The following is a 24,696-nucleotide window of genomic DNA, read 5'->3' on the forward strand; positions in this document are numbered from 1 at the left end:
AGAGAGAGAGAGAGAGAGAGAGAGAGAGAGAGAGAGAGAGAGAGAGAGAGTTTTTTCTCATGTTGTATTAGTTCCTTGATAACTTCTTATAGTCTTTCTATCCCGTTTCTCAATGATCCCTAAGCGTAGAGAGGAGAGAGTGTGATGCAGATGTCCTACATAGGGCTGAGGAGTCCACAGTCTCTTGTTCTCTGCACCTTGATCCGTTGTGGGTCTGTGCAAATTGCCATGTCCTACAAGAAATAGCTTCTTCAGTGAGGACTGAGAGATGCACTGTGCAAGCATAAGTCATTAGGCGTCAATTTGATTTCTTTGGCCTCTCTACTTTGTCTATTGCTCTAAACCTCTGTCCTTATGACACTTCCATAATGTCATAATGTAGTTTCATGAATGTAGTTTCGTAGCAAACTTTGAGATAAGAGACCATAGGCTTTGTTTTCTTTCTCAAGACTATTTTAGCTCAGGGAACTTTTACTGACCCTAATAGAAGTGATTTTCAAGCTTGGTAGTTTCACTCGAGAATGAACCTCAGGCTAAAATTTCTTTTTCTACGGACTCCTGGAGATCTGCTTTGGTGTCTCACCATTCCTAAGATGGGCAAACTAGTCTTAGAACATATCCATATACACTTCTTACCTAACTGATGAGGACTACGGAGACAGTCAGTGGTGAGTCTGAGCTAGATCCCAGAATTGCTAGAACTAACACCATTATTCTCTTCTTACTGTAAACTAAATGGATAGGCAGAAGATATACCCAAAGGCTGTAAAACACACACTTCCAGAGAGAAAGAGGACAAATCCAGGAAGCTCTTAAAGGGACACTGGTTTAAAAAAAAAAAAAATGCTGGCAAAGTCTCGTTTTCAGAAGTGTCTTTCTCTTTTCTTAACAAATGATCTATTTTTGGTAACTTACCATGTGTCCCTGCTGGAATTCTTTGTCCTGGACACAAGAATCTGGAAGTTTCTTGGTAATGGGAGTGGGCTAGGGAGCTAGGGAAAGACATATATTTAAGTCTTGTAACTCTTTTTTTTTTTAATTTAAAGAAAAAATTTATTGGCTGGGCAGTGGTGGCGCACGCCTTTAATCCCAGCACTTGGGAGGCAGAGGCAGGCAGATTTCTGAGTTCGAGGCCAGCCTGGTCTACAGAGTGAGTTCCAGGACAGCCAGGACTACACAGAGAAACCCTGTCTCAAAAAACAAAAAAAAAATTTATTGAAGATCTGAAAAACTCCTACAAGATTGACTTTTCTTCCATAAAACTGTAGCTACATCATGTTAAAACGTGCATTAGACACAAATACAAAAGTCATGAAAACAAGCCACCATCCTTTAACAGTTGAGCAAAGATGAAATGCCTAAGGAACATGGATGACTTGTAAAGGATGGGCTCTTCAAGCACCATTAAAAAAAAAAAAGAAGAGCACAGATGGATGAGTGTTCAGTTATATACACAGAAGTGAAACTCTGGCACTAGGAATCAGAGCACTTCATCATAGAGCATTCACACATATTATAAAAGTGCATAGTGTCAAAGGAACAGAACCACCAGCATTCAAAAGCAGCTTTGTCATCTAGGCAATAAAATATGCTACAGCATGTCTCTCCATTGTCCATCACTGATGCACTGGTAGAAACTTTTAAATGTGACAAGGAAAGAAAAGTTACTCCTTTTATTTTCTCTTTTTAAAATCAAACAGAAAACAAACATCAATTCTGTTATACACTAACAGTCTTCAAAGTACATCATTTGTACAAGAGAAGGACTGAGAACCAAACTGTTTACAGATATCCAAGCATGAGTGAGAGAGAGAGCACGACCCTCACAAGGCTTTCCGATGGAACTTGGAAGGGGCCACTTTATAATCACTGGCACTGAACGAAGTTGCAGAATTCTTCACCAGGTGCTTGAGGAAATCACGTAGATAGTTCGGTAATAAAGCAAGGCTTTTCTCATTTAGAGGTGTATAGGCCAACATCGCTCTAATTCACAAAATTAATCTCTGTAAATGTGGTGCTCTGTACACCTAGGACTGGGTGCATCCAGGTGATCGGCGAGAATTTCAGCGTAATGCAGTCTCTCACATTTGTAGAGTAGCTGAGTGCCCAGCATTACATTGAAGTACTCCTTTCTCCCTGCCCCAACCTCATTAACAGCATACTCCTTATTATCTGTATTTCCTCGAGACTCCTTATAATTTGCATAATCCTCCAAAATGGAATCCACATTCTTCTTGGCAGGAGATAAAAAACTGCTTTTGTCTGGTGATCAAGTCCCAGTCATCAACAAGCCATGGTTTCAGCTCTTCAGGAATATTCACTTTAACTTCAGCTCTGTTCATGAATGTTTCTTCATTTTCAATGGTAGGATCCACCCTGGCTCCCTCTTCCTAGGAGGCTGAGGCATCTCACTGGTACTGCCACCATCTCGGTTTCCAGGTGTTTTCTGCTCATTCTTTGTTGTTGTTGTTGTTTGTTGTTGTTGTTATTGTTTTCACTTCAAAATTTTTCTGTTGCAGACATCTCATCTTGCCCTCTGCATATTGTTCCTGATTGGCCTTTTGAAGTTCTCACTGTTTCTGCAAATTGGTGTCCACTTATTTGAGTACTCTGTTTTCTGGTACCCATTCATCCCCATTTTTATTCTGACCACTGTAACGAATAAAGTTCTTCACGTGTTTGTCCTTTTTTTTTTTTTAAATTGGATGATTTATTTACATTTCCTATGTTGTCCCCTTACCCCATCCCCCACCACCCCCTCGGAACCCCCAATCCCCTCGCCCCTCCTCCTTCTTCTCTGTGGATGTAACCTCTATCTACCCCCCCACTCCCACCTCCCCACCCTCAAAATTCCCACCCCCTGGGGCATCCAGCCTTCATGAGGTCAAGGTTCTCTTCTTCCACCTATGCCCAGCAGGGCCCTCCACTTTTACATATTCAGCTGAAGCCCTGTATCCCCCCTAAGTGCTCCCAGGCTGGTGGTTTAGACCCTGGGAGCTGTGGTTGGTTGGTATTGTTGCTCTCCTCATGGTGCCACAAATCCTTTCAGCTCCTTCAGTCTTCACTCTAACTCCTCTATTGAGAACCCCATGATCAGTTCAATGGCTAGTTGTGAGCATCTGCCTCTGAATATGTCTGACTCTTGAAGGCCTCTGAGGAGATATCCATATCAGGCTCTTATCAGCATGCACTTCCTGTCTTCCACATCAGCCTCTACCTTTGGTGATTGCACATGGGATAGATACTCAGGTGGAGTGGTCTTGAGACGGCCCCTCCTTCAGTTTCTGTCCCTCACTTTGTCTCCATATTTGCTCCCTTGAGTATTTTGTTGCTCCTTCTAAGAAGGACCGAATCACCCTCACTTGGTCTTCCTTCTTTATGGGCTTCATGTGGCCTGTGAGTTGCATCTTGGGCATTTCAAGGTTCTAGGCTAATATCCAATAATCAGTGAGTGAATACCATGTGTGTTCTTTTGTGATTGGCTTACCTCACTCAGGATGATAATTTCTAGTTCCATCCATTTGCCTAGGAACCTCTCAAATTCATTGTTTTTAATAGCTGAGTAATACTCCATTGTGTAAATATACCACATTTTTTGAATCCATTCCTCAGTTGAAGGACATCTGGGTTCTTTCCAGCTCCTGGCTATTATAAATAAGGCTGCTATGAACATAGTTGAGCATATGTCCTTGTTATATGTTCGAGCATCTTCTGGGTATATGCCTAGGAGTGGTATAGCTGGATCCTTGGGTAATGCTATGTCCAATTTTCTGAGGAACCGCCAGACTGATTTCCAAAGTGGTTGCACCATCTTGCAGTCCCACCAACAATGGAGGAGTGTTCCTCTTTCTCCACACCCTCGCCAGCATCTACTATCACCTGAGTTTTTAATCTTAGCCATTCTGACTGGTGTGAGATGGAATCTCAGGGTTGTTTTGATTTGCATTTCCCTGACGACTAAGGATGCTGAACATTTCTTTAGATGCTTCTCGGCCATTCGAGTTTCTTCTGTTGAAAATTCTTTGTTAAGCTCTATACCCCATTTTTTAATAGGGTAATTTGGTTGTCTGGAGTCTAATTTCTTGAGTTCTTTGTATATATTGGATATTAGCCCTCTATCAGATGAAGGATTGGTAAAGATCTTTTCCCAATTTGTTGGTTGTCGTTTTGTCCTATTGACAGTGTCCTTTGCCTTACAGAAACTTTGCAATTTTATGAAGTCCCATTTGTCAATTCTCGATATTAGAGCATATGCCATTGGAGTTCTGTTCAGGAACTTTTCCCCTGTGCCCAAGTATTCGAGGCTTTTCCCCACCTTCTCTTCTATTAGTTTCAGTGTATCTGGTTTTATGTGGAGGTCCTTTATCCACATAGACTTGAGCTTTGTACAAGGAGATAAGAATGGATCAATTTTCATTCTTCTACATGTTGTCTTCCAGTTGAACCAGCACCATTTGTTGAAAATGCTGTCCTTTTTCCACTGGACAGTTTTAGCTCCTTTGTCAAAGATCAAGTGACCATAGGAGTGTGGGTTCATTTCTGGGTCTTCAATTCTATTCCATTGATCTTCCTGCCTGTCTCTGTACCAATACCAGGTAGTTTTTATCACTATTGCTCTGTAGTACAGCTTGAGGTCAGGGATGGTAATTCCTCCAGAAGTTCTTTTATTGTTGAGAATAGTTTTCGCTATCCTGGGTTTTTTGTTATTCCATATGAATTTGAGAATTTCCTTTTCTAACTCTGTGAAGAATTGAGTTGGGATTTTAATGTGGATTGCATTGAATCTGTACATTGCTTTTGGCAAGATGGCCATTTTTATTATATTAATCCTGCCAATCCATGAGCATGGGAGATCTTTCCATCTTCTGAGATCTTCTTCAATTTCTTTCTTCAGAGACTTGAAGTTCTTGTCATACAGGTCTTTCACTTGCTTGGTTAGATTCACAACAAGGTATTTTATATTATTTGCAACTATTGTGAAGGGTGTCATTTCCCTAATTTCTTTTTCAGTCTGTTTATCTTTCATGTAGAGGAAGGCTACTGATTTGTTTGAGTTGATTTTATAACCAGCCACTTTGCTGAAGTTGTTTATCAGGTTTAGGAGTTCTCTGGTGGAAGTTTGGGGGTCACTTAAGTATACTATCATATCATCTGCAAATAGCGATATTTTGACTTCTTCCTTTCCTATTTGTATCCCTTTGACTTCTTTTTGCTGTCTAATTGCTCTGGCTAAGACTTCCAGTACTATATTGAATAGGTAGGGGGAGAGTGGGCAACCTTGTCTAGTCCCTGATCTTAGTGGGATTGCTTCAAGTTTCTCTCCATTTAGCTTGATGTTGGCTACTGGTTTGCTGTAAATTGCTTTTACTATGTTTAGGTAGGGGCCTTGAATTCCTGATCTTTCCAAGACTTTTATCATGAAGGGATGTTGAATTTTGTCAAATGCTTTCTCAGCATCTAGTGAGATGATCATGTGGTTTTTTTCTTTAAGTTTGTTTATATAGTGGATTACATTGATGGATTTCCGAATATTGAACCATCCCTGCATTCCTGGGATAAAACCTACTTGATCATGATGGATGATTGTTTTGATGTGGTCTTGGATTCGGTTTGCTAGAATTTTATTGAGTATTTTTGCATCGATGTTCATAAGGGAGATTGGTCTGAAGTTCTCTTTCTTTGTCGGGTCCTTGTGGGGTTTGGGTATGAGTGTAATTGTAGCTTCATAGAACGAATTGGGTAGTGTTCCTTCTGTCTCTATTTTGTGGAATAGTTTGAAGAGAATTGGTATTAGGTCTTCCTTGAAGGTCTGATAGAATTCAGCACTAAAACCATCTGGTCCTGGGCTTTTTTTAGTGGGGAGGCTTTTGATGACTGCTGCTATTTCCTGAGGGGTTATGGGACTATTTAGATGGTTTATCTGCTCCTGGTTTAACTTTGGTACCTGGTATCTGTCTAGGAAATTGTCCATTTCATCCAGGTTTTCCAGTTTTGTTGAGTATAGGCCTTTGTAGTAGGATCTGATAATTTTTTGAATTTCTTCAGTTTCTGTTGTTATGTCTCCCTTTTCAGTTCTGATTTTATTAATTTGGATACTGTCTCTGTGCCCTCTGGTTAATCTGGCTAAGGGTTTATCTATCTTGTTGATTTTCTCAAAGAACCAACTCCTGGTTTTATTGATATTTTGTATTGTTCTTTCTGTTTCTATTTGGTTGATTTCAGCCCTGAGTTTGATTCTTTCCTGCCTTCTGCTCCTCCTGGGTGTATTTGCTTCTTTTTGTTCTAGAGCTTTTAGTTGTGCAGTCAACTTGTTAGTGTGTGCTCTTTCTAGTTTCTTTTTGTAGGCACTTAAAGCTATGAGCTTTCCTCTTAGCACTGCCTTCATGGAGTCCCACAAGTTTTGGTATGATGTGTCCTCATTTTCATTGAATTCTAAAAAGTCTTTTATTTCTTTCTTTATTTCTTCCTTGACCAAGTCATCATTGAGTACAGAGTTGTTCAGTTTCCATGTGCACGTGGGTTTTCCATTGGTTTTGTCATTATTAAAGACCAGTCTTAGTCCGTGGTGATCTGATAAGATGCAAGGGATTATTTCAATCTTTTTGTATCTGTAGAGGCTTGTTTTGTGACCAATTATATGCTCTATTTTGGAGAAGGTACCATGAGGTGCTGAGAAAAAGGTATATTCTTTTGTTTTAGGATGAAATGTTCTATAGATGTCTGTTAAGTCCATTTGGTTCATAACTTCTGTAAATTTCAAAGTGTCTCTGTTAAGTTTCTGTTTCCATGATCTATCCATTGCTGACAGTGGGGTGTTGAAATCCCCCACTATTATTGTGTGAGGTGTAATGTGTGTTTTGAGCTTTAGTAAAGTTTCTTTTATGTATGTAGGTCCCCTTGCATTTGGAGCATAGATGTTCAGAATTGAGAGTTCACCTTGGTAGATTTTTCCTTTGATGAGTATGAAGTGTCCTTCCTTATCTTTTTTGATTAATTTTGGATGAAAGTCGATTTTATTTGATATTAGAATGGCTACTCCAGCTTGTTTCTTGGGACCATTGGCTTGAAAAATTGTTTTCCACCCTTTTATTCTGAGGTAGTGTCTGTCTTTGTCACTGAGGTATGTTTCTTGTATGCAGCAAAATTCTGGGTCTTGTTTGTGTATCCAGTCTGATAGTCTGCGTCTTTTTATTGGGGAATTGAGACTATTGATGTTAAGAGATATTAAGGAAAAATGATTGTTGCTTCCTGTTATTTTTGTTATTAGAGGTAAAGTTATGTTTATATCTTCTTTTGGGGTTGTTGGAAGATTACTTACTTGCTTTTTCTAGGTTGTAGTTTCCCTCCTTGTGTTGGCATTTTCCATCAATTATCCTTTGAAGTGCTGGGTTTGTGGGAAGATATTGTGCAAATTTGGTTTTGTCATGGAATATCTTGGTTTCACCATCTATAGTGATTGAGAGTTTTGCTGGGTATAGTAATCTGGGCTGGCAATTGTGTTCTCTTAGGGTCTGTATGATGTCAGTCCAGGCTCTTCTGGCTTTTATAGTCTCTGGTGAGAAGTCTGGTGTAATTCTTATAGGTCTGCCTTTATATGTTACTTGACCTTTTTCCCTTACTGCTTTTAGTATTTTTTCTTTGTTTTGTGCATCTGATGTTTTGATTATTATGTGACGGGAGGTATTTCTTTTCTGGTCTAGTCTATTTGGTGTTCTGTAGGCTTCTTGTATGTTTATGGGCATCTTGTTCTTTAGGTTAGGGAAGTTTTCCTCAATAATTTTGTTGAAGACATTTACTGGCCCTTTAAGTTGGGAATCTTCATTCTCATCTATACCTATTATCCTTAGGTTTGGTCTTCTCATTGTGTCCTGGATTTCCTGGATGTTTTGAGTTAGGAGTTTTTTGCATTTTGCATTTTCTTTGACAACTGTGTCAATATTTTCCACCGTATCTTCTGCATTTGAGATTCTCTCTTCTATCTCTTGTATTCGGTTGGTGATGCTTGCGTCTGTGACTCCTGATCTCTTTCTTAGGTTTTCTATCTCCATGGTTGTCTCCCTTTGAACTTTCTTTATTGTTTCTATTTCTAGTTTCAGATCCTGAATGTTTTTGTTTAATTCCTTCTTTGTGTTTTCTTCCATTTCTTTAAGGAATTTCTGTGATTCCTCTTTAAGGGCTTCTATCTGTTTACTTGTACTCTCCTGTATTTCTTTAAGGGAGTTACTTAATTCCTTCTTATAATCCTCTATCATCATCATGAGAAGTGATTTTAATTCTGAATCCTGCTTTTCAGGTGTGATGGGGTGTTCAGGGCTTGCTATATTGGGAGAACTGGGCACTGATGATGCCAAGAAACTTTGGTTTCCATTGCTTATGTTCTTGCGCTTGCCTTTCGCCATCTGGTTAACTCTAGTGGTACCTGCCCTCACTGTGTAAAACTGGAGTCTGTATTTCCAGTTATCTTGCTTATTGTAGAGCTCCTCAGAGTCCAGAGGTCTCTGTGGTCTTATGCTCCTAATCTCCTGGGTGGAAGAACTCCTGGGACTCAGGCCACCTCTTGGATCTGGAAATCCTTCTGCTCTGAGTGCAGTGGGTCCTCGATGACTCAGGATTCAGTTTCAGCTGCTCTGAGTGCAGTGGCTCCAGCTGCTCTGAGTGCAGTGGCTCCTGGATGACTCAGGATTCAGTTTCTCAACAGGACAGGAGCAGACCGACTCTGTGTCTGCTCCAGCCCAGAGGACCAGGCAGGGGCGGAAGGCACGTGTTTGTCCTTTATGGCAACCTTTACACACTGCTTCATGAAGAAGAGGCCCATGAAAGCACAGCACTCACTCGCCCTCCTGGAATTTAGGCTTTGGGTCCTGCTCGGGTGCCATTTATAAGTGATTCCGTCTTGTGACTCTTTATATTTATATAGTACCTACCTCCTCTCACGTTTCTATAGTGCATGCTCTGTTTGTTACACATACCCAGATAGAGAAAGGTTTCTGGTCTTTTTGTGTCAACTGGCCTCTTTCAGATGCCAATCTCGATGTCTCTGTACATCCCTATCCCCCTGCCACAGACACTGCTGCTTTTGCTTCCATTCCTTTGCTGCCAAGATGGGCAAAGCCCTCCAAACCATGAGCCAGAGTGAGTCCTCTTGTTTTAGGTTGTATCTTGCAGAGGGTATTGGGTCAAAGCAATGAGAAAAGTAACTAACACCGAAAATTAGGACCAAGAAGTGATATCATTACTATAATAAACCTGTGTGGTTCATAGGTTTTGGGGACTGGTTTGTGGGAAGAGTATGGGCTGGGAAAGCTCTACCATGCTGTATGAAGAACTCAATGTACCATTCTCATGGGCATGTGGAATGGAATACTGACAGCAATGAAAGGCTAGGTTCATGATGTCTCAAGTGAGAACAGGAATTCTATCAGGAATTGGACTAAAGACCATTTATGTCACATATGTTCAGACAAAAAGAAAAACCTGCCCCTCCCAATTCTGGTGCCCCAGTCTTGTCCCCAGCTTTGTAGCAGACCATATGCTGTAGCCTTCCCTTCCTCCTATGTCCCTCTTTCCCCATGGGTCATATAGCCTCCCTCCACCACCTCACCCCTTTATCTCAGCTACCAATTTTGAGAGACTCCCTGAAACCCTGCCAGCAGTGCCTACCAAGGAAGCAGGTAGGCAATTGTCATTCTCCCTCCCATCCTCCAATTCCAACCCCCCAGCCTCATCTCCAGCTTTGCAGCAGACCACCTTCTGTGACCTCTCCTTCCTCTAAGCCTCAACTACCAGAGGACTATGAGAATTCTGGTGAGAGATATAGCTTTCCTACCTCTGGTAAACATACACACAGCCCACAATTCTAATCCACCCTCCTCCTTAGCACCAGCTCCAAATACCTAGAAACATACTCTATGTGGACCCTCAGTGGCCACACCTAGAAGAATCTCAGAAGCATTCTCTACCCGGCAACCCACAGCTATCATGCTGTACTTCATCCAGAGAGGAGGGCAAGCCTAGGAACAGAATACCCACTCAACAAACACAAGACCAGATATTAGCACCTAAATTACACTCATCCCGACCCCAGATGCTTAAAGACCATCATAAAAGCAAAACTGATAATAGCCAGAATAATACGTTCCCACTGGAGCCCAGCAACCCTACTATAGTGGACCCTGAGAAATGCAACATAACTACAGAGCCTTCACCACTTACAGACTAGGTTCATGACACCAGAAGGTACTGAGCACTTTACCAAAGGAGAAAAATAGAAACCAACTCAGCTACAGACTTGTCTTAGTTAGTGTTTCACTACTGTGAACAGACACCATGACCAAAGCAGCTCTTATAAGGACAACATTTAATTGGTGCTTGCTTACAGGTTCAGAGGTTCAGTCCATTATCATCAAGGCAGGGACATGGCAGCATCCAGGCAGGCATGGTGCAGGAGGAGCTATGTCGGCTCCTTGCCAGCAGGTCCAGGCGGGAGGGAGGCTGTCCTGCAGGGTCTCTCTCCAGGGCTAAGCAGGATGGTGAGTGTTGATGGCCCAAAGGAAACACACCAGACCAGGAGTCTTGTCGAAACTTTATTGCATCAGTCTCTTGCTTATATAAACTTGGAGCATAGGGAGGGGGATTTTTGGTCAGGTGAGATGACATAGAAGGTGTGGAAGGGTTACAGAGGGTATGGAGTGACTGACAGGGCCAATGGCAAAACTCTACATTAGCAACTGCAGGACAGAAGCAGGGCCAAACAGGTCTCTCTGAGTCACGCCGGTATGAAAGTGACTAAAACAGGTCTCAAAACTCAAACCAGGCTTAGACTTTCCCATAAGGCCACAGAAACCAGAGCCAGGCTCAGGTTCATCCACAAGGCCCAAACCAGGGTCGAAATGGGGCCCAACAGAGCTGAGAGTTCTACATTTTCATCTGAAGGCTGTTAGCAGAATACTGACTTCCAGGCAGCTAGGATGAAGGTCTTAAAGCCCACACCCACAGTGACACACCTACTCCAACAGGGCCACACCTTCTAATAGTGCCACTCCCTGGGCCAAGCATATACAAACCATAACAAAACCCTTTAATCTATGATGATGATCTACTTACCTGCAAGATGTGCTAGGGCAATAGTGGCACAGAGCTCTGAGTGTAACCAACCAATGTCTGATTTGACTGAAGGACAACTCCAGGAGATAGAACCTATCCCTGACACTTGGTGGGTGACCAAACACCTAAAACAAGATAGACCAAGGATCTAGGGTAAAACCAAATTCTAAAGGAATTTAGGCATAAAATGACTCCTAAAAACATTCTGCCACACTCATAGATCAATGTCTTGCCCAGCCATTATAGGAGAAGCTTCCTCTGTAGTGGATGGGAGTGAATATAGACACCCATCTAGACAAATGTGCGTAGGGTGAGAAATCTCATAATACTCAGGCCTAAATGGGGTAGCTCTATCAAGTATCTCCCACACCAGGCCCAGGAACTCTGCAGAAGAGAAGGTGGACAGATTTTAAGAGCCAAAGGGAATGGAAGACATCAAGTAGACAAGGCCCGGTAAACACAGCAGGGTTGACAAAATATGAATTCAGAGACTGGCAGCATGCATAGAGCCCACATATGTCTGCACCAGATAGGCCAGTACTGAGAGAATAAGTGACACAAGCCTCCATTCCAAACTTACAAGGAATCTCCAATTGATCACTTGCAAATGAAAATTTAATTTTCTCAGAGTATATAAACCGATGACATGACTGCTCTAATATATGGTTGAGGGGAAGGTTTTTATTATAGATATGAAGGAAAATACAACCAGAGGCATCTTGAAGAGTCCAGAACAGAGAGAGTAAATAGCAGGCTGAACACGGCCAGCAGACTGGACCTGGCCATGAAAGGAAAGAAAGGTGGGGAGAGTGAGAGAGAAAAACAAAGAGAGTGTAACCAAAGGAGACCAAGACAGAGGGACCAAGAGAGTAGAGGTATAAGGACATGAGAAGCCGAGCGAGGGATGCTTGAGAGTTGAAGCTTAGAGTAGAAGACAGGTGCGAAAAGCTAGGAAGAGCCACTGGTACTTGTGATACCAAGGGAGCCTGGAGGCCACTCATGTGCTTTGGTGTGCTAATATAAAAAGCACAGTAGTCATTTGTCCCTGAGTGTCTTTTGAATCTAACACAAAGTTGTCTCACTGGAGATATAAACCACTCTTAGGGCAAGACCCATGGTCAGGAAAAGATGGTCAACAGAAAACAAACTCAATGGTATCCTTGGAGGATCTTTGTCCTGTATTTTACCAGGACATTAAAAGAAAAACTTTACAGGTTTTTGAGCTTACAGATTGTGGTTTCAGGCTTTGTGTTTTAATGGGATTCCTGTGCAAATGTGTGTCTCTGCATCTATATGTGTTTCTCATGCTTTTCCTTTGACTCTTTTTCTTATGTTTATTGGTTTTGTCCTAGTCTGCTTTGTTTGTTTTTGTTTTATCTTTTTTATTTTATTTTATTATTAGTTATTCCCACAGATGCAAGGATAAAGACCACCTACCCAAATCATGGTCAAATTAATTAAACAGTTCATTGAAGCAAGATTTCTTTATTCATATCCACAGGTTGTATCTCCCTAAATGTGGGGTTCAAGAGATCAGCATTGGGCATGGGTGAAATCAGTACTTTTATGGTCCAGGAGTAGGGAATTTCCAAATGGGGGATTTGGCAGGCAAATAAGTGGGGTTACAGAAACAGAACATAAACATAACAAGTTGATCATAACTTCCTGAGACAAAGACATAGTTGCAAGGTGAGCATTACAACAAGTTAGTCATAACAGGTGGTCATAACATCAGGTAGTCATAACAACAGGTGGGCATAACAGGTGGGCATAACAACAGGTAGTCATAACAACAGGTGGGCATAACAACAGGTGGGCATAACAAGAGGTGGGCATATCAACAGGTGGGCATAACCATAACAACAAGTGGACATAACAGCAGGTGGGCATAACAACAGGTGGTCATAACAACAGGTAGTCAAAACAGGTGATCATAATTACCTTTAGAAAAGAGGGCATGTTGGCCATTCCTGGAACAGGTAGTACAGAACCATTTGAGTTAAGCTTATCTGTAGGGTATAGCGCAATCCTTGGGAAACATACTTAATCATAATAAGAATTGGACATAATTTTCTTTACTGTAAGTTTGCTTTCAACTCTAAAATGGAGGCAGACTGGTTTACCATTATTATCTAAATAGCTATTTGTTTTCTAGAAGAGATTGAAAGGGTATGAATTCAGATAGAAGGAGAGAGAGATGATCTCAGAAGAGTTGGGGGAGAGGAAACCATAATCAGAATGTATTATATGGAAAAAAATATTTTCAATAAAAGAAAAATACAAAACGAAAGAAAAAAACTGGGTGCATTCTTCTTTCAACTTGAAATTTTGAGTGAAACTAAATTAAAAAATAAAAGATGAATTAACATGGCAGAAGAAATTCCAAGACCACATGAAATGATCAGTACTCACCACATTTAATGAGGTTTATAGAGAGAATTAAAGGTAAAATGTAGAGCGGAAAGATGTAGGAAATGATGCTGTTTGAGCCAAAGCCTGAACCAACAGAGTTTTCACGCCATCCTGCTAATCGGGAAGACTGAGGGACCAGTTTTCTCACGTCTAGCCAGAAGCTCAGAGGTGTTCTCTGTAAGCCGCAATGAAATGGAGCCAGGCTACATCTTGAGCTAGCAGCTGAAATGGGCAGTGCCACTCCCATGGTACTGGCTTTGCAGGCGTGTAGAACACAATCATTATGGGATCGTAGGGGTTTTACCGAAGTTCTAGGAAATCAGGCCATGTGGGGAGAGAGAACTTGAGAAGCCACTGGGCATGAAGGCTATGCCTAAGCGGAGACTCTAGGGTGCTGTAAATACCAGGAACATGGGCTCTGCTGAGGAAAGTACAGGCATGTAGTAAAGCTGGCCCAAAAAAAAACTACACATGCTTCAGGTAGCAGGACTTTAGGGGCATCAATACTCAACTCTATTTAAGTCCAGGTGATAGAACCACAATCCGAAGACACTGGGCATGGGAGCTTCTGGGTTTGATGGAGTTTTTTCCCCTCTTAGATTTCAGTCTTGCTTTGATATAGTCTTTCCTCTCTAAGTTTTTGTTCCTTCCTTTTAGAAAGGGAGTGTCAATTCACGCTGTTGTCTGTTATTACTTTTTGGGTTGTTTTTTAGTATCTTGTTTGTTAGTTTTTGGTCTGTTTTGTTTGCAATCACTCATTCACAGTGTTTGCCTTGGGTCTCAGAAGAAACTTTGGACTTTGAACTTTTGAATAATGAAGCCAGGCAGTGGTGGCTCACCTTTAATCCCCGAACTTGGGAAGCAGAGGCAGGTGGATTTCTGAGTTCAAGGCCAGCCTGGTCTACAGAATGAGTTCCAGGACAGCTGGGGCTATACAGAGAAACTTTGTCTCGAAAACAAACAAACAAAACAAACAAACAAACAAAAGAATAATGTAAGACTACAAAGATCTTTAAGTTCCACTCACTGCGTTGTGCATTATGAGGTGGCCATGAGTCTGTGGGGATCAGGAACAGAATGGTATATAGTTGTTATGTGAAACATCTCTCTTAGGTTCATGTGTTTGAACACTTGGTCCCCAGCTGGTGGCACTGATCAAGATTAGAGACCCTTAGAAGGTAACGATCAAGTTTCAGGACTGAGTTCCAGGGGGGAAAGTTGGCCTTGAGGGTTACAGCTCAGCCCTGCCTCTAGCTCCAAGGATTCTGCTTCCTACTTGGCCACCAGCATGTGAACAAGCAGCCCTGTGTTCCCGCCACAACAGACCCAGCCCTTTCAGTGTGTCATGCCTTCACTGTTCATGATGAACTGTAGGCTCTCAAACTGTAAGCCAAAAAATAAATATTCTTATCCCAAGTGGAGGAAAAACCTTAAAAGAGTAAAGAAAACTAAAATATTTGGGTTATAATTCAATATTAGAACTTAGACTTGATACATGTGAGAAAACCTGCATCCAATTCCTAGTACTACATGTATGTAAACAAAATGGACTGAGACAGTGAGGGGAAAACAATGTAATGTAGAAAAGTTAGTACAGTATGGGCACAGAGCAAGGGAAACTCAGTGATTATTATCATAATTTGTAAATATATATATTTACATATATACATACATACATATGTACATACATACATACATGTATACTAATAAAGTATCAGAGAATTGATCCCTGGGGTCTTAGGGATAAGAAAGAAAAGCATTTGGGACATTCCCTTGCAAACAAAAGACAGTAGAAGTACAGTTTATCCGAATCATTGTAGTGTGCATCTCTTGATTTTATTCAGATCGCATACGCTCTACTCCTGTTAAACAATTACTCATCACTCTTGTAGAAAGTGGCTTTTCACCATCCTCTGTACAGAGTTCTGACCTCATCCCTCTCTAATGGACCACAGGTACTGGTTTCTGTTTGCATCTGATTTCTAAGCTTGTGGGATAAGAGGCCAAGCTGCTATAAACAGCTTCTATACAGCATGGAGCATAAGCTCGAGGCTTGAGAATGCCATCTGTACATCTGGATCCAGATGAGCCTGTAACCCAACAGACTCCAGATGTCTCCAACTTAGAGTTTAAGAGCGTTCTTTTTTACTTACTTGGGATCAATTTTCATCCCTGATACAGTTGTAAATGCTGCTGGAACATATCTTTAAATTGTGATATATTTGGAGTTCATATTTTATTATCTCAGGAATATTTTAATCTACTTGCCGTTTTCCTCTGAAGAACTGTGCCTGCCTCCAATCTTTCTGCAAGATTCAGTTTGACGATTTGTTCATGTTAATAAGAAATGGAGGTGCGATTCAAAATCACACTTAACCAGTTGTACAATCTGATGGCTGTCTGCATCAAACTTCCTCTCCACTTTGAGATAAAAATATTCCAAAGGGACTGAAGACATGGCTCCATGGTTAAGGGCACTTGCAGAGGACCTAGGTTCCATTCTCAGCACCAACTTAGTGGCTCACAACTCCAGTTCTGAGGATCCGGAACTCTCTTCTGGTCTCTGCAGACACCAATCATGGCATGCAGTGCCATGCAGGCAAAACAGTCATACATATAAAATAAAAATACATAAACCATTCAGCATATTTTCAATCTCAGTGTTATTTCTGATATTAAGATAAAAGTCAGTAAAAAAAAAAAAAAAAAAAAACAAGTAGCAAATGTTACTTTAATGATCTGCCTTGGGCAGATCAGATCCTTTCTGAAAATTACCACAAAAGAACTTGATTGAAGTCCACCTCATCCACCCCCAGCCTCAAGGGGTCACAAGTCCTTTTCAAGAAGAAAACTCTGAGTCAGGCCTGGTGGTACAGTTTTGAAATACCAGCTACTTTGCAAATGGAAGCAGGAAGACTACAAGCTAAGGCCAGCTTATACTACAGAATGAGTTCAAGACCAGCCTGGGCAACTTAGTGAGACTGTCTCCAGAGAAAAAGACAAGGATGTAGTTCAGTGATAGAGTGCTTAGCTGGCGTGTGCGGGATCTGAATTCAGTCTCCAGCATACCAAGAAAACAACAAAACAAAGGCAAAATGCCTAGCTTTCCTTTCCACAAAACACAAGATTAATGCACAATGGCTTCTACATAAAGGAAACAAAGCGGGAATGGAACTTGAATTCTAGTGGGGAAATTTTATATACAAGCAAATCCCTTTCGAGCCATGGTTAGGTATGTGCTCCTGTCAGCACAAACAGTGGTCTACAGTTACTGAAGAAGAACCACGCATTTGTGAGTGGAAGGACAGCAGAAAAGCAAGGCCCCAAGGAAGGGAAGAGCTGACCTGCAACTCTTTGTGTGAGACGGACGGACGAACGAGAGGTCTATGCTCCAAGTCAAGGCTAACCCTAGAAAAAGGTGAAACAGGCCCTTTGCTGCCCTGTGCTCAAGGGTGTGGACAGAGTTCTTGTTCTCTCTGCAGTTGGGGAAGACCCACCAAACAGGCTTGCAGTGTAGAGTGACTCTCATACAAGTCCCAGAGCAAAGGACAGGGAACCGTGGCCATATCTTCAGCAGCCAAAACATCGGAAACAGGATCTGATGGTGAAAGAAAACTGTTAGAAGAAGGGAACACTTTGCGGAGTCCTCGGGAAGCAGCCGAGGCAGGCGAAATGTACAAGTGAAAGACGTTTTGCTCCAGTATTTTAGTCACAGAAGGACCCAACACAAGCAAATGCAGGAAATGTGGCTGTAAAATAACAGGTCAGCCTCATCCACAAGGAAACCGCAACCTAACCCCTAACCGGGAGGAGCTGTTATGACCGGCTGTACTGTCGGATCCTCCGCTAGGGGGAGGAGGGCAGCCCACGACCCTTTAGGATTTGGGTCGGTTGTACATCTATCTCAGAAGTTTTAGAGGAAATCACTGTGTGGCCACTGAGCAGGAAGGTTGTCTAGAAGTATGTCTTCAAAATGTAGTTCCCAGATTCCCGGGGCCCTTGAGCCTTTTCCTGAGCCCCAAAAAGTGAACTATTTACAGACTGATACATGACATTGGGTCCTGTTTTCTGTGTTATTTGCACCTTTCTTTGTCCCTCCCTCCTTCTCTTTCTTGGATGTAGGCTTGGGTTTAGGACAGAATTTCCAAAATGGCCCTAAACATATTTTTTGTCGTATATACTACATATTTAAGTGAAGCACTGTTCTTAGCATTGACGATGATAAGATCAAAGTGTCAATAAACTCTGAAGAAGTTGAAGCAGCTCTACATCTTGCGGAATATCAGCCAATACTTTTTTTGTGTAAAATCCATTACTTCGCAAATTTGTTTTCATCTTTACCAAGTGATAAATTTTATATGTATACAAAAATAACTTTAAAATAAACTTTCTTATTGGTAAGTGATTGGTTTGTATGCCAATTTTATAAATTTAGCCATGAAATTTTCCTGTCACTCGCGGGAAAGGCAGCCTTGGACTTGAGCCCTAAAAGGGACTTTTCCAGTTTCTCCCCTAAGGGGCGCTAGAGGTCTTCTTCTGCTAGCCAGGGACCGTAACTGCCACCGAGAACCGCCTTCTGCAGACCTAGTTTACATTGCTGCCTTCAGTCTGTTTCATCTTAGTTTCAGGTAGAAGTGGACAGACAGGACAAGATAACAGAGAAAGACATGTATGCAGCTCAACTCTTTAGGGCTTAAGAGTAGTTTATAAGATCTGTCAGCAGAGTCTCTGCCTTTCGTTTTCCTTTGGCACACCTCTTTAACAGCACTTATACCCGTAGAGCCCTTCTGATTTCCAACAGATTTTCCCAAGTATTATGTCCTAGGAGCCTCGGACTTCTGCGAGGACAGCAGAGAAGGCGCAGAGGCCCTCATTGCCTTTGGCAAGCAGGATTGTTTTATTTGGGATACTGAGCTGGTAGGGTGGGAAGTCCCAGGACCAGCTCCACCTTGTATATGAGGAGGACCAAGGAGCTCCCCAGACCAAGGAGTCAGTTTCTGAGTTAGTTGCTTTGGGGTGGGGCCTGAGAATGAGCCTTCTCAACCACTAACCCCAGATGCTACCAGTCCAGAGACTGAGAACGGCTTTAACACATACCATATGTTTGCTAATTTGATCCACACCCTGTAACTGGATGGGTGGTGTCCATGTCTGTGGAGGAACTCACCTCAATGGCCAGTCTGTTTCACTGCTGAGGAAGATAAATAGGTGTAAATACTGGGTTCCAGGGTCCCACTGACACAACTCGGTGCTGTTCAGAGTAGGCCCGGGTCTTTCAGACCATCTTTCAGAATTTCCTTTAATAGCAGGCAGAGATGCTTGTCAACTGTTACTTGGAAGGTGTTTCACATTTAATGGGGGAGGGACCGGTTTGAATCTATAGCTGTGGAACTTACCCCGCTACAGCTATGGGTAAGCGGTTTCCCTTCCCATTTCATTGGTCTCTGCCCCTGCAGCAACCTAGAAAAATGTTTCCTTCTCACAAGCTACTTAGGAAACACGTTTATTTGAGCTTTACATGGAGTATAATGTAAGGAAACAGGAAAAGAGGACCCTCCCTGTTTTCATCTATGGCATAGTGTAGAGATAAAAATATCCTTAAGTGTACCTAAAATTATCAGAGGAGAAACAGAAAATACCAAATCTCACCTCTTTAGAATTGTCTGTGTAAATGCTGTTGGGTTTCCAAAAATAGTAAAGTTCAGCCTACTTCAACAGAACTATTTTTTTTTTTCCTTTTAACATTGTCTCAATGAGTAACTGCTGGAGCTATAAATAAGATCCTGGCTACAAATCCAGTCGCCAGCTTAAAGGAATTTACAGTGATGTGGGAAGAAGCAAAATGTTCATAATTAACTACAGTATCAAACTGGGCAAATGAAAGTCCACACATACAGTGCTGGGAGATGGCGAGGAAGAGCCCGTTTTCACTTAGGGAAGATGGACGACAGCTACAGAGAGGTATCAACCTGTCTCTAAATGGCAGGGGGACCTTGTTTGTATAAGCCTTCCAGACAATGAAAGCCATGTGGGAAAAAACTCAGGTGGGTCCTTTCATCTGCAAACTGTGGAGAGCCTAGGAGTGGAGTAAGTTCCACGACACACGTCACTGAAGATGGAAGAGCAGTTCTGACCTGGGAGAGACCTGCACATGTGTCAGAGCCATGCTACAGAAGAAGCCGTGGCAAGGCAGCTTTCAGGAATCAGAAGAGAAGAAGAGTGGAGTGAGAAACAGTAAGAAAGACACACACACACCAGGCTGACAGAGTTAGTAAGCTGTTTGGGAAACACAGGTTCACCATTCTTTGCTGTGACAACTGACTCCTTGGACTTTGGTTTTCTTGCCTGGTGCTGGGTAGCACCCTTGTGATTCTGTGATTGTGAAGGCCTTATGTTTGGCAAGCGTGACTCTGGATGGCTTAATTCACCTCCTCGCCCCAAAATGAATGGGGTGAATGGGATTCTGTTTGGCACAAATAAGATGTAACCAAAAGTCCTCTTGATCTAGCTGTGGTTTGGGGACAGGACTGAGAAGATGGAATTCCTGACTTAGAACTGAATTCTGACCCATCTTATTTCGAGCTGACCTCTCTCATAGCAGCCTTTCAAACATACCGTACAAACAATATTCATCTTATTGGACTTGTAGACATGAAAGGTGAAGATGAACAGGTGACTTAGGTTATATCTTATAAACACTAAAGTTTGTATCAGGGGCAGAGACCAGATTTTATGACTATTACCAGAAATCTCAGACAACTGATGAATCACATAAAACATCATTTCAGTCAGAAAGCAAAGTTTCCTACCCTTAGCATTTATCTCAGAATACTTAGGGAGACCTAATCGAGCTGGAGGAACTCTTAGGTCTTGGCCTGTGTGGGGTGCAATGGTCCAGCTCAAGCTCCAGTCAAAAAATCTAATGAGCACCTTTTGTTCTCTGGGGAGTTGGGGGGAGGATGGGAAACAAAGATCCGGCCACAGGAAAGATTCATGGGAGAAAAATGAATCACCAGCTACCAGGAAACACCAGGAGCTCTCTAAATAGAGTGGAATCCTGAATTGGGGTGGGGCAAATGTTTTAGGAGCTTCAGGAGAAACAGGCTAAAAGAAGAGACCCTCCAGCAATACAGCAAAGGAACAAATCAAAAGCCACATGAGCTTGGGGCAGGTGCTATTCCTAGGATCCTCAGTGACAGTCCCCAGCAGCTGCCCCAGCCCCCAGTGTCCATCATGAGCCACAGCATCTGCTTAAATATGTGGAGAATGTCCCCACTGTTCAGTCCTTGTCCAAATCAGCTTTGCGAAGGAAGGGGCTGTGCATGCAGTTGGCGCATGCGCCTTTAAGCAGCAGCCTGGGAACACCAACCTCTGACCTCCACAGGAGTGCAGCTCTCTGAAGGCTCCATCTACGGCCCGGGGAATTTTAAAGCACCCTCTGCTAGCTCTTGAACCCTGGAGCATCATGAGATTTGAGCTAAATCTCTTTGATGTACTGTAAATCTTTAATTAATTTATTTGGTTTAAATCATCCTTACACTAAGCTCTTCATTCTGTTTGGGTCTTCTTTAGCATTTTTAAATCAGTCTTTTTGTTTTCAGTAGATCTTTATAAATTTGACAGTTTAAGCTTAAAAGATTAGCAAGGAGACATAAGGAGGTATCATAATGAACTGGCATGGCCTAACTCATTTCTGCAAGCATTCTGCCAAATTTGTTCTGCCTCTGTCCAATTTTTCTCTAGGTATACTAAGTGGGTCCCAAATGTTACAAAGGTCATCTGTGAGTGATTTGAAACTCACTGATAGCACATAAAAATTTTTTAACATAGCAATATTGCTACATCTGTAACAATAATGGGTTTTTTTTTTTATCATAAAATACCCAGCATCCACTATCTTTTAAACTTTATTTAGAGGAAGCAACCATGACATGCACGTGGAGGTCAGAGGAGAAATCTTTTGAGGGTCAATTTTCTCCTTCACAGTCATGGGGTCATGGGGTCATGGGGTCACAGGGCCATGGGGTCACAGGGTCATGAGGATGGAACTCAGAATGTCAGATTTCTACTGAACCATCCCTCCAAACCTCCACTTCCTCTGCTTACCTAACCCTTTAGAGGTGGGTTGTTTGAGATCCATGAGAGGTCCATACACAGACATTAGTTCCTGACCTTTTACCATTCTCTTTACTTGAGGAAGGAATCCGGTCATAGGTACTACAGAATTTTCCACGTTTCAGACTGGCCTGTTGAGTTCTTGTGATGTTTTTGCAAAGAACCCTCATTCCTTTTAATTGAGAAATGGATTTAGAGACCAAAGTCTCTGGTCAAGGCGTAGTCTTTGTTCCTAAGTTGTCGTTGTTTATGGTGTTTTGTTTTGTTTTGTTTTCAGAATAAACAGAGTTGGGGAACATATATACATTTGAAAATGAGAAACTAGGACTTTCTGTCTTAACATCTTTAAAAGCTTGGCTTGCCTGTTTGCTGATAGTGTATTTACTAATTTCAGCATATCACACATCTGTAGTTTTAAAATCCCAGAATCCATGTTACTTACAGTGAAAGTTCTGAAAATAGGCATGTTGGTTAGGTTTTGTTTTGTTCTGTTTGGTTTTGTTTCTGTCAACTTGACACAAATCAGAGTCACCTGGGAAGAAGGGACTGACTGAGAACGTTTCTCTTTCAGATTAACCTACAGGAGAGTCTGTGGAACATTTTCTTTCTTTTGATTAATGGTTGCTATGGGGAGGTCCAGCCCACTGTAGGTGGTGACATCCCTTGGCAGGTGATTCTTGGTTGTATAAGAAAGCAGGTTGATTGCCGGGCAATGGTGGCGCACGCCTTTAATCCCAGCACTTGGGAGGCAGAGGCAGGTGGATTTCTGAGTTCGAGGCCAGCCTGGTCTACAGAGTGAGTTCCAGGACAGCCAGGGATGCACAGAGAAACCCTGTCTCGAAAAACCAAAAAAAAAAAAGAAAAAAGAAAAAAGAAAAAAAAAGAAAGCAGGTTGAAAAAGTTTTGAGGAGCAAGTAAATAAGCAGCTCTTACTTCTCCATGGCCTCTGCTTCAGCTCCTGCCTTCAGTTCTTCTCCATGGCCTCTGCTTCAGCTCCTGCCTTCAGTTCTTCTCCATGGCCTCTGCTTCAGCTCCTGCCTTCAGTTCTTCTCCATGGCCTCTGCTTCAGCTCCTGCCTTCAGTTTCTGCCCTGATTTGCTTCATGATAAACTGTAAGCTGTAAGATGAAACAAACCATTCTCCTCACGACAAGTTGCTTTTGATCATGTTTATCACAGCACAGAAACCTAACCAGAACTCAAGGTAAGATTTCTTTGCAGGAGTCCTACAGAGACAGTGTAGTCTCTTAAGAATCCAGGAGTGTTAATTCTAGTGACTTTTTAATATAATAATGTTTTCTCTCATTCTTTTGTTTCTGCTTTTACTCTTCAGACTTCTTTAAGTATCTGCTGAAACCTGGCTGTTGTTTCAAAGATAAAAGATGCTTAAAACATCCATGTTAATAATAGGGAGATAATTGTAGTAAATGCAAAAATAATAGTAATTGAGTAGAAGTCCCAATGTGTCGTGTTTATATTAGAAATATCACTGTGACCTCATTTTTTTCTCTTAATAAAAAGGGCTTTGTGTTTTACAAAAAGTGCTACGGATCAAACTCTTGTTCACACTAGATAATATACCACTGAGCTAGAGCCCCAGGCTCAGAACAACCATTTAGATAGCAGATACATCGTATATTCTGGAGAGGACTTAGGGTATACAAGAGGGTGTGGGTGGGTTACATGCAAACGACATGCCATTTGAGCATCCACAGAGAGAGGAGAACCAGTCTCCTGCAGATACCAAGGGATGACTCTGAAATCAATATGCGTTCTGGCTGGATTGCCCCAAACATCTCAGAAACAGACCTTTTGATGTCTACTGGAAATGATGATAGTTATCATCTTTACTGTAAGCAAGGCAAGAGGAAGATGTGGATGCTTGGTTAGGGAGAAAGAATAATTTATTTTTGGACGGCTAGTATCTTCTTTTCAGTTCACCAAGCCAGGCAGTGGTGGCACACACCTTTAATCCCAGCACTCAGGAGGCTGAGGCAATCAGATGTCTGTACATTCAAGGCTACTCTGGTCTACAAACTGAGTTCCAGGACAGCCAAGGATATCACACAGAGAAACCCTGTCTCAATTTAAAAAAAAAAAAAAAAAGCAAACAAAAAACCCTAAACAAACAAAAAAAGAAGTTCACATTCAAAAGAACATTTGTTGCCGTCATTGTTGTTGTTGTCGTCGTTGTTGCTGCTGCTGCTGTTGTTGTTGGAGGAAAATGGATCTATAAGCCACACTCAATATCAAAGGAAGACGTCCCTCTTTGGCTTTTGGATGTATCTGAGCCTCAGACAACTGGATTTCAAGTGCCTGGATTTGGTAGGGTTTTCCCTCCAGTCTGGGAAGCAGTTTGCCGAGAGACTGTTGAATAATTTCAGGGCACCCCTCCAAATGAGAGGGAGAAAGCTTCAAGAGCTAGCCAGGTCACAGCTGGGCAAAGGCCAATCCCACAGCGTGAGCCCTGAGGGGCTCTCAGCAGTACAGAGAGTGAGGATCTCAAGGAAAAACAAGCACGGACTATACAGAGCCAGAAAGTGTGTGTGTGTGTGTTTGGATTATGGCTAAATATTTTGGTTTATGTTTTTCTCCTTTTAAAGTTATATTTACTAGTGTACCATAAAGAGCATGCTAAACCTTTGTAGCAAAAAAAAACCGTGAAATACATTGTTCCTTTTTACCCTCAAAGGATTTCCAAACCCTGAACGTAAAAGGAAGCAAGTCCTTTTATGGTGTGAGCTGTCTGTTTTGGTAAGAGGTGACTTCAACTCTGAAATTGACAATAACAAGGAGAAAGGGTAAAGAAATACAATAGAACACAAAGTATAGGAAGAACTACAGCACTGGGAAGCGTTCTAAATAAAGCAGACTACCGAACTTGTGAAGTAGAGCCCAGATAGACACTGCTCTTTGTCTGAACAAAGAAAATTAACACAGCCACAGAGGGACCGAACCTCTCCACAGAAAGCATGTCCTACAAGGCTGAGCAGGGCAGCTAGGATCCAGTCAGCCCTCTGGCTGGGCCTTACATAGCAGAAGGAACACAATCAGATCTCTTGGACTT

The 24,696-nt window shown here is 42.0% G+C and overlaps 1 pseudogene; it reads right to left on the reverse strand.

Moving 5' to 3' along the window:
• Window positions 1-1,823: 1,823 nt before the first annotated feature.
• Window positions 1,824-8,876, reverse strand: LOC114613258 (annotated as a pseudogene).
• Window positions 8,877-24,696: the final 15,820 nt, after the last annotated feature.

This window comes from Grammomys surdaster, unplaced genomic scaffold, assembly GCF_004785775.1.
Source record: "Grammomys surdaster isolate TR1022 unplaced genomic scaffold, NIH_TR_1.0 126198, whole genome shotgun sequence".
Taxonomy (NCBI): Eukaryota; Metazoa; Chordata; class Mammalia; order Rodentia; family Muridae; genus Grammomys; species Grammomys surdaster.